This window comes from Aethalodelphis obliquidens, unplaced genomic scaffold (assembly GCF_003676395.1).
Source record: "Aethalodelphis obliquidens isolate GAN/ISIS:26980383/991018 unplaced genomic scaffold, ASM367639v1 scaffold45, whole genome shotgun sequence".
Classification (NCBI taxonomy): Eukaryota; Metazoa; Chordata; class Mammalia; order Artiodactyla; family Delphinidae; genus Aethalodelphis; species Aethalodelphis obliquidens.
The window spans coordinates 9,694,044-9,704,929 of record NW_020837989.1 but is presented as its reverse complement, the minus strand read 5'-3'; positions in this window follow the sequence as shown (position 1 = coordinate 9,704,929).

The window sequence follows — 10,886 nt, the reverse complement described above, 5'->3', positions numbered from 1 at the left end:
CTTCTAAGAGATCAGTTTGACTATATGTAGCAAAAGCCTTAAGATGTGGCTGTAGACTGACTAAGCAATTCTACATATAGAAACTTCTCATGAAAATAACCATGACTGAGTGGGAAAGTTAAACAAAAGTAAAAATAAACTACAAGAATGTTCAATGCAGCAAAACGTTTAACCTAATATATTTAACCTAAATATACAACAACATGGGATTTGTTAAGTAAAGCAGGGAATATGCACTCAATAAAATACTGTGTAGCTATTTTTTAAAAATCTCATAAACAAATGGGATCTAATTAGACTTAAAAGCTTTTGCACAGCAAAAGAAAGCATAAACAAAACAAAAAGACAACCTACGAACTGGGAGAAAATATTTGCAAACAATGCTACTGAAAAGGGATTAATATCCAAAATATACAAACAAGTCATACAGCTTAATATCAAAAAAAACAAACAACCCAATCAAAAAATGGACAGAAGACCTATACAGACATTTCTCCAAAGAAGACATATAGATGGCCAAAAGGCATATGAAAAGATGCTCAATATCACTAATTCTTAGAGAAATCCAAATCAAAACTAAAATGAGGTATCACCTCACATCAGTCAGAATGGTCATCATTAAGAAGTATACAAATAATAACTGCTGGAGAGGGTGTGGAGAAAAAATCCTCCTACACTGTTGGTGAGAATGTAAATTGGTACAGCCACTATGGAGAACAGTATGGAGGTTCCTTAAAAAACTGAAAAGAGAGTTACCATTTGATCCAGTAATCCCACTCTTGGGCATGTATCTGGAGAAAACTCTAATTCGAAAAGATACATGCACCCCAGTGTTCACAGCAGCACTATTTACAATAGCCAAGACATGGAAGCAACCTAAATGTCCATCAATAGATGAATGGATAAAGAAGATGTGGCATATATATATATATATATATATATATATATAAAATATATGTGTGTGTGTGTTGTGTGTGCGTGTGTGTATATATACACACACAAAATGGAATATTACTCAGCCTTAAAAAAGAATGAAATAATGCCGTTTGCAGCAACAGGGATGGACCTATAGATTATCATATTAAGTGAAGTAAGTCAGACAAAGACAAATGTATGATACCACTTATGTGTGGAATCTAAAAAAATGATACAAATGAACTTACGTACAAAGCAGAAATAAACCCACAGACATAGAAAACAAACTTACAGTTACCAAAGGGGATAGCGTGGAGGGGGGAGTGTGGTGAGAGAGAAATTAGGAGTCTGGAATTAACATATACACACTATTATATATAAAATAGGTAAACAACAAGGACCTACTGTATAGCACAGGGAACTATACTCAATAACTTGTAATAATATATAATGGAAAAGAATATGTATGTGTGTGTATGCCTATAACTGAATCACTTTGTTGTACACTTGAAACTAACACAGCATTGTAAATTAACTATACTTCAATAAAAAGAAAAGAATCTCATACCTGGATATTTAATTACATAGAAAGATTTTTTAAATCATTGTAGCAAAAGCAAATTATCAAAAGGTATATACAATATGTTGCCTTTCGTATGTATGGAATTATAGAAGATTTGGGTTTTTTCCTTTTGTTTATGTTTATATTCAAATTTCCTACATCAAATGTGTATTACTTTTATACTAAGAAAATAAGCAATGAAATTTTTTTTTAATGAGTCACCCTCCAAGAGAAGCCATGTGAAGCAGATGAGATTACCATCTGCAGAAGTAATAAGATCTAAGAATGTGCTGCTGATTAAACTAGGGTGCCTCTCATATATGATGGAGAAGACTAAAATATGACTCAAGCAATATAATCCCTGACATGTAGTTCTATCATAGCCCAAGAAAATGGGTCTTTAAAAATGAGAAATTCTGATTAAGAATGGTCAGTGTGACTAGTATTGCCCACTGGGAAGGTTTGTAATTCATCAGAAAGTGAGGTAGAGTTTTTCCCAGAGAGAAGATGACAATTTATCAAATGTTCCAGCTTGGTGCTTAAAATTTTCAGCTTCCTTTCATTTTAATTCTATACTGACCTAGCTACCTTCTGTCTGAAATTACTCTTTCATCAAGAATCAATGCCCCATGTCAAAGACACATGTTACTTTTCCTGACTGGTGGAACTCCAATTGAACATGGCTAGGTAAAAATTCTCGTTATGCCAGTTTTGAGTAGGAATTTAATCAGTACCATTGTGTTTGCCAAGGTCATTTTAACCCAGGGTGAGTTAACCCCATCAAATGGAAGACCAGCCAATCGGTTACTTTCTTCTTATTAACATTTCCACTTTCTTCTCTACCTGAAAAATTCTCAATGCAATCAGATGTTTTGGCCAATGTTTCCAAATTTTGATCCTTGGGTTCCTTAAAACTTATATGTAGGAGTTGCCTATGCTCAGTGATTTGTTTAAAATATTAGATTTAACATTATAGAAAGGAAAATTAGAAGTGTGTTCCTTCATAATCTGTCCATGCTTCCACTTATTATTGCAGTAAAATTTTTACTATAGCCAAACTTTCTGGGTACATCTTGCATATCTACACCATTGTGCCTTCGTTAAGACGACTCCTTAAGTCTTGAACCTTTCCACACCCTATGTCAAAATCTTTCTCAACTGGGCTTCCCTGGTGGCGCAGAGGTTGAGAGTCCACCTGCCGATGCAGGGGACACGGGTTCGTGCCCCGGTCCGGGAAGATCCCACATGCCGCAGAGCGGCTGGGTCTGTGAGCCATGGCCACTGAGCCTGCGCGTCCGGAGCCTGTGCTCCGTCCGTAACGGGAGAGGCCACAACAGTGAGAGGCCCGCGTACCGCAAAAAAAAAAAAAAGTCTTTCTCAACCACCAGTTCGCAGGTGGAAAAAAAAATTCTCTTCCTCTGAAACCTGTAATTCAAAATTCTATTAAGTAAGATCCTATTAAGCAATAATGTAAACTCTGTAAAGGTAGATACTTTATTTTGTTCATTTCTGTATCTCCATTACTTATTGAAAAGTGTCTTGTTTTAGTAGGTAACGCAAATTGCATGAATTAGTATAATTGTCTTATTCCTAGCTTCTCTCCTCACCAAACTGCATGTTCATTGAGAGCAGAGAAGAGCAATATTAATCTGAATCACTCACGGCATTGTGCAATATGCATGTTTAACTTTTTATGCTAATAATTTTCAAACATATACCTAAATAGAGATAATAGCTCCAACCCAAATAACCCAGTTTTCATTACAGTCAGTTTTTCCATATCTAGCAATGAAAGTCTTGAGCAATTCAAAAATGTATTCATGCACAAACTAAAGATAGAGTGATTTCAGGGTATAAAATCAAATTTGTATTCTAAGTGTTACATTCCTTACTCAGAAGCCAAAACTTTCAGAGGTTTCATGTCCAGATCCTAATTTAATGCCTCAATTCAATGAAACCTTCTAAAATGTCACTTGGAGGATGAAATTAGCAAGCAACACTTCTTGCTGAAACATAATACAGTAGTATCATGAATATAACTTGCACTAGTTTTCAACATTTGTTTAATAAATGCCACGTCCTAAGGTTTTCCATTGATAGTTGAGCTTGCTGCATTTTTTCCCAAGAAAAGTAAAAAAACAAAAAACAACAGACAAAAACTGTGACAGAGAGAAGTCCCAAGATTTTGCTAGGTGCCAGCACATACTTACCAAAACTGTTTTTAAAAGAAAAATGGAGTGAACAAAAATGTAAGTCTATTTCTCCAGATACCTCCACATTATTGAGCTTCAAAGGAAATTCTGACCCAAGACCTTTCCTGCCGTATCTTTGACATATGCTCCTTTTCTACAACACAGAGACTTATTTTTGAAGTTATAATATGCTTCTCGAGTTCAACAAGGGGTAATAGAACCCCATGATTGAAAGTTTCATGAACATTTTTGAACTGGGACCAGGAAGACAGGAAACATAAGACAAAAAGCTCAAGAGGAGCATCCTAGGCTAAATAAGGAGTTGGTCCCCCAAAGGAGGGCAGCAGGCTTACAGACAGTTCCACCCAGCCTCAGCAGGCTTGGATATCCAAGGTAGCTCATACAGAGAGCTGAGCACTGTAGCAAGTGTCAATGCCCAGAGAATATTCTGCATCATGTGAGTGGTAGTATCACAGTCCCAGGTAGCTTTGAAATAGGACCCGAGTAGGGTTAAACAAGCCAAAGGAAGGAGGAATCAGTTTATTGGACAGATTGGAACATACTGCCAGGTTCTGGATGTGGCAGAGATACAGTAATAACCTCAGAAAACCAGGCACAAGTACAGTCCTGAGGACTTGAAAATCATAGCCATGATAAACAAGAAATGCCCATTTGCATCACTCCCCTTACCACAGGGCACCAAACTACTCTCAGTCCATACCTGCTCGTAGGGATGGAGTTCCTGTTTCAGGGAAGGGCTAGAGCTGGAGCAGAACTTGGGGGCAGACACAGTTGTGAGGAGATCCTGAAGGTAGGAGAAGCCGGAGTAATAACAGATACCACATACGGAAGACTTACTATGTGCCAGGCTTTGCACCCATCTTTATATGCATTACCTTTCACTACTAATATTACCATCACTACTCCATGAAACATTCACTGGACACTTATTTTCTGCCAAGTATTGTTCTCCATGTTTTACATAGATCATTTTATTTGTCCTTACAACAACTGTATGTGCTCAATACATTTTATTCCTGTTTTTTACATAAAGAAACTGGAAAAAATAACTGATTGAATACCTTGTCCCCAGGTCACAAAGATAGCAAGTGGCAGAAGTGGGATTATAACCCCGGCTTTCTGAATCTAGAGTCCCAATCACTGGCTCATGATTTCATTTAACTCCTAGGAGTAGCTCTTGCTAAGACAAATTTACAGTAAATGAAGTAGACTCATTTGAGGTTCCATGATTGGCCAAGGATGCAGGGCCTTCTGGTGTCCTCATTTTACAGGTTCAGAAAGAACTTGGATCACCCATTAAACAAATGGCAACAGCCCAGTGAAGATGTGTATCCCCATCTTGAATGCTGAGGCTGGGCTACTCACACCAGGAATTTTCCACACCTCCTGCCCTAAAGCCCCTCAGTCCTTATCTCTTTCCTTTCCCAGCCACCTCTCATAAATCTGGAATACAAGTTTTTCTATTGTTCTTCCTTTCTTCTGTTTTCATTGCTGGAAAGTGAATCTTATCACAAATAAATCCTGACCCAGGGGCTTCCCTGGTGGCGCAGTGGCTGAGAGTCCGCCTGCCGATGCAGGGGACATGGGTTCGTGCCCCGGTCCAGGAAGATCCCACATGCCACGGAGCGGCTGGGCCTGTGAGCCATGGCCGCTGAGCCCGCGCGTCCGGAGCCTGTGCTCCGTAACGGGAGAGGCCACAACAGTGAGAGGCCCGCGTACCTCAAAAAAAAAAAAAAAAAAAAAAAAAATCCTGACCCAGAGAGACACTCCCAGAAACTGGATGAAGTCAGCCTGAAGGGTTTCTGGAATCCAGTAATAGCAAATGAATCTCTAAATTACTGGTATTAATCAAATGCCTCCTAAATCTCCTCACTTCATTGCTTTCCCACAAGACCACATCCACTCAGAGCCAACTCTTCCCTTGGTACAGTTCTTGACACCTGCTATTAGAGTTGCTTCATCTAAGACATAACAAGTTACTGGCTGCACTGTCCAAGAAGAGGTAGCATTTAACTGGTGGAAGGAAAATGGGTGGGTAGTAGTGCGCCAGAATGAAATCATGAAGCACCAAACTGGACTAGACATGGGTGGAGCAAGGCAGGAAGGAAAGAATGCAGAAGTCATGGAAGCAAGAGTCACCACAAACTTTAGGGTTTAAATAAATATTAGAAGAGCTCCCTGAGAACAAAGTCGATGATTTTTGTCACTGCTTAGTGTATGCGCCATTAGGTGCCAGACAAGGAACAGGTCCCCTACAGGTTCAAGGTGCTGTGGTGGAAATAATGTTAGCACCATTTTACAAGTACCCCTGAGTGTGCTGGGCACTGTACCTGCATGACCACATTTTATCCTCAGAACAGCCTTGCAAGGGAGGTTATTCAAGTGTATAATTCACTCACATGGTTCCTAACTAAAATGATACAAAAAGCTATACCTGAGAAGTAACCCCCATCTTTATCGCCGTCTATCCCATTCCCACTCTAACCCCTTACAGGTAACCACTTTGATTTGTCTCTTGTTTATCTGTCTGGTTTCTTAGTTTCTGCAGACACACACAAAAAAAGAAAATATATATTCTTATTTTCACTGAAGGGAGATAGTATTATTCACACTCCTTTACCACACAAGGAATGCAAAGTTTGAAGAAGGTGACTGAGTCTTCCTCTGGACTGATCTCTGGCTGGTCAAGAATCCACCTACTCCCAGGGTCATTGTTGGCTATATGAGGGTCAAGAGTCTGAGGGTCAAGAGTCAAGGCACCCCACTAAAAGTGACCCTAGCTTCTGAATTAAAGGTCCCTGGTTGAGTTAGTAGATGTGAAAGTTTGAAAAATGTCATGCCTTTGCTCTATGGTTCTAAGAAATCAAGCATCTAAGGTACCACTAATGCCTGGAGCTGGAGGTTTTCCTGGACTGTTCAATGGGGGTCTTTTTGCAAGCTTCATAGGAGAGAAAGGATGGGATATGTATGCTTAGGGTAAAGCTGTCAGATAAAATACAGGGTGTCCAGTTAAAATTTGAATTTCAGATAAACAATGAATAATTTTTTGGTATAAGTATATCCTGCATAATATTTAAATGCATGTTCTATATTTTATTATTATTAATTGTTGCTAAATCTGGCAGCCCTAGCATAGAGCAGTGTTGGAACTTGGGCCCTTATGTCTTTAACAGACAACAAGCCTTAGGCCAGAAGGACTGAAGGAGCTGGACTTTGGGATGAGCTGGGACTTATTCCTTTATAGCAATAAATTCTAAAAGCAGAAGTCTTATATTAAAGGTTTCACGGACCTCAAAAATAGAGAAGAACACCTTGGTCATTTCTGGGAATATAGCTTTCCAAGAGTTTCCTCAATCCCAATTAAACTGCCACCAGTGGGGCAGGAGACTGATAATTGCAGCCTACCCTAGCCAGTGCATTATTGGCATTTCTTTGAATCTTTTGTCGTCATTAATTTAATTTTTAAATTTTATTTAAAAAAATTTTTTAAATTTATTTATTTTTGGCTGCATTGGGTCTTCGTTGCTGCACGCGGGCTTCCTCTAGTTGCAGCAAGCAGGGTATACTCTTCATTGTGGTGCGTGAGCTTCTCATTGCAGTGGCTTCTCTTGTTGCAGAGCACGGACTCTAGGTGTGTGGGCTTCAGTAGTTGTGGTGCGTGGGCTCAGTAGTTGTGGCTCGCAGGCTCAGGAGTGGGATCTTCCGGGACCAGGGCTCGAACCCGTGTCCCCTGCATTGGCAGGCGGATTCTTAACCACTGTGCCACAAGGGAAGCCCATAATTGACTCTTAAACCTAATGGTTCTCAAAGGGTGGTCTGAGAATCATCTGCACCAGATTACCTCCTTTGTTTGCTTGTTTATTTTAATGCCCATCGCTAATACCCATGACAAACCTAATTAATCAAAATTTCTCTAGAAGGATCATAGAAATGTGTATTTTTAACCACCCTCTGTGATTCTTCTGAAGCTTGAAAATCACTTATTTAAATCATATGAAATTTATTTTTCATTTATGTTCGCAGGCAATAAATTGACTCAGAATAATTTAAGCCAAAAAGGAATTTACTGGAAAGACTGGGGAGAATTTACAGAATTGAAGTGAAAGCTGATGAGCTTGGCTTGGAGAGGGAATAACCAGGCAGCTCTGGGGATCTTGGCAGGAGAAACCACTCATCAGACATAAAAGGAATATGGCAGCAAAAGGAAGGGGCACTTACAGTCCTCTGCCCCCTTCCTCACCCACCAGAACGTAAGCTCCATGGGGGCAGGGACCTCTGCCTGGCACACAGTAGGTACTCAATACATATTCCTCCTTTGCTCTGTTCACAGTTTCTTGAGACAGACTCTGATTGTTCTGACTTGGGTGACAGCCACCCCTTGACCAGAAAAAGGCAATGAACCTTGATTTATAGTCCCACCCACAGTGCACATGCAAAAGAAGAGGTTATTTCCCCAAGCAAAGTTAAGGTTTATTATCATAGGAAGGAGGAATAGATTCTAGATTATTTTAACAATTTTCCAGTATATCATGGTATAAGGTATCATTCTAAGATAATTTTTTTCCCAAATTGTTCTCCAATTATTCCCAATATCACTTATTATTCATCAATCTTTCCAATCTTCCTTCTATGGAATACTTTACTTAAGCATAGGATACATTGTTACACCTAGCCACATCTTTACTGAGATTCTCATTTCATTCCATAGATCTATAACTCTCTGTAATACTAAACTCACTCCTATTTAAGACACAGGATTTTCCCATCACCTTTTAGAACCATAAAGTAATTAAATAGGCTGCTCTTTGCACTACCTACATGGCTCCATTCTCTGCAGATATGCTCCTAGTTTTAACGTTCTTGTTCTTGGCATCGTAAACATCTTGCATTTCCCTCTAGGGCTAAACTGTATGTTTGCTTAGCAATGAACTCCACTCTGTTTTTCCCTTAGGTACACTCCAGCCAGACATTGATCATAAGATAATATACATTTTCTTCTTTGAACTTGTCAATAAAGGTGATCCCAGCCTTCTTCTTTTTCCTTTAATTAATTAATTTATTTGTTTTTATTTTTGGCTGTGTTGGGTCTTCGTTGCTGTGCATGGGCTTTCTCTAGTTGCGGTGAGCGGGAGCTACTCTTCGTTGTGGTGTGTGGGCTTCTCATTGCGGTGGCTTCTCTTGTTGCGGAGCACAGGCTCTAGGCACACGGGCTTCAGTAGTTATGTCACATGGGCTCTAGAGCGCAGGTTCAGTAGTTGTGGCACATGGGCTTAGTTGCTCCGTGGCATGTGGGATCTTCCCGGGCCAGGGATCGAACCTGTGTCCCCTGCATTGGCAGGTGGATTGTTAACCACTGTACCACCAGGGAAGCTCTGTCCCAGCCTTCTTCATTTGAGTTTATTTTAGGAAATGGAAAGTTGCAGACAATCGAACAAGAAAGCCCTAACAATAGGTACCCCCAATTTCTCAAGTTTCTTTAGTGTTCAAGGGAGGCCCTTCTGCTTAATATCCAACTAATTTTGCTGGGCCCTATCCTATATTTTATTTATTTATTATGAAATATCCATATTTATTGTGGGGGGGCTTCTCCTTATTATTCCTGAGAATCCTCAGGGCATAATTCCACATTGTAACAAATCCACTTTGATCATCATTTACCATCTCTCACTATGGACCACCGCTTTGCACCCCTCTGCTGGTCACCTCTCACCATCTCACCGTTGTTTTACAGGCTCTCACTACAAGACTTTGTTAAAGGGTACAGCCTGAAGGACATGCCCCCTGTCTTGGTATGGCCCACACCAGGAGGGTACAAGCCCTGTCCTAATTCTCCATAATCCAGCACATGAGTGATAAAATACTATTGAAATCTTGAGAATAATGCAAGGAAAAAGAAATTTTGAACTCAATATTAAGCAGCACAGCTCCTAGGATCTATAGGTCTGAAACTGGTTTCCTTCCCCACTACACAGAGGTATAGTTCAAGGACTGGGTCACCTCCTCCAAGAGAGCTTTGTTGTTTTTCTCTTTTGCCCCAAGTCCAAGCTTTTACTCCCTTCAGCCCCAGAGAAAGGAGGAAGCGGAGCCAACCCCCGCCTTAATCCGAGGCTCTATTCATTTCTTCACCATGGAAAATAACAATAAGCATATATCATTGCCCCCATGCTGGAGTCCAAACAAAGCAACTCCAGTGGTAGAAAGTGTAATTCTCTGCATCTTTTTCCAGCGTAAAAGATAGGGGGGAGGTGCTGGGGAGGGAGTACTGGACACTTTAACCCACAATGAACTGCACCACACCAGCTATAGCTCATGCTTACACCTCATCATGAAGGAAAGATCAAACCTACCTGCTTCCTGTTGGGAGGGATCTGGTTTTGTGAAAACCTAACGACAGTATTTAAGCCAACGTATTTCCCAAGGAAAACAACATGATTTTCTGGGACAGACCAAATAAAATCTACATAAAAAGTAAATAAATAAAATGCCTCTTCTCTGTAAGGATGCAGTCCTGTTGAAGATACTCCCAGTATCTGTTATGACAGAGTACTTTATACCCCAACCTGAAATCTTTGGCAGGGTTTGAGTGATTTTGTGGGTTCAGAGCTTCCCTGGGTACAATGATGAGTGGACATTTATCTTAAATGTACATGATTAAACATTTCACTAATGACTTGAGGCTAAGAATGCAGCCCAAGAAGGAAAAACTGAGCCTTAAATTCCCTGTTGAAGCACTGCAATTGATATAAGGAGGAATTTGGTGAGCAAGAAGCTGAAAGTTCATATTGGCAAATGGTACTTACAACAATAAGATCTAGTCTAAGAAACAAATGTTACGCTGCTGCCAGCAAAGGCAGGTTTCCATCATCTTTGTTGTACAGAGGCTTATCCTTGGGCCACAAAAGACTCAGTCAGGAGTAACAATGCAGAATGCCACAGGGAGCTGCAGACAACTAGGGCTGAAGGGAGGACTTTGATTTATTTCTTGCTGGCATTGGTTCTCTTTAGGCTGCAATCCTGAACACAGAGTATCAGAAGCAAGAGCTTGTTCTACTGGAGAAACCCGTAGAAGGCCCAGGAGCCCAGAATACAGGGGTGCTCCATTTCAGGTCTTTACCATTTACAAGGTAGGTGGCTGTAACTCTGGGCAAGTCATTTCACCTTTCTGCACTCTAGCTGGAAAACAGCACAGATGACTA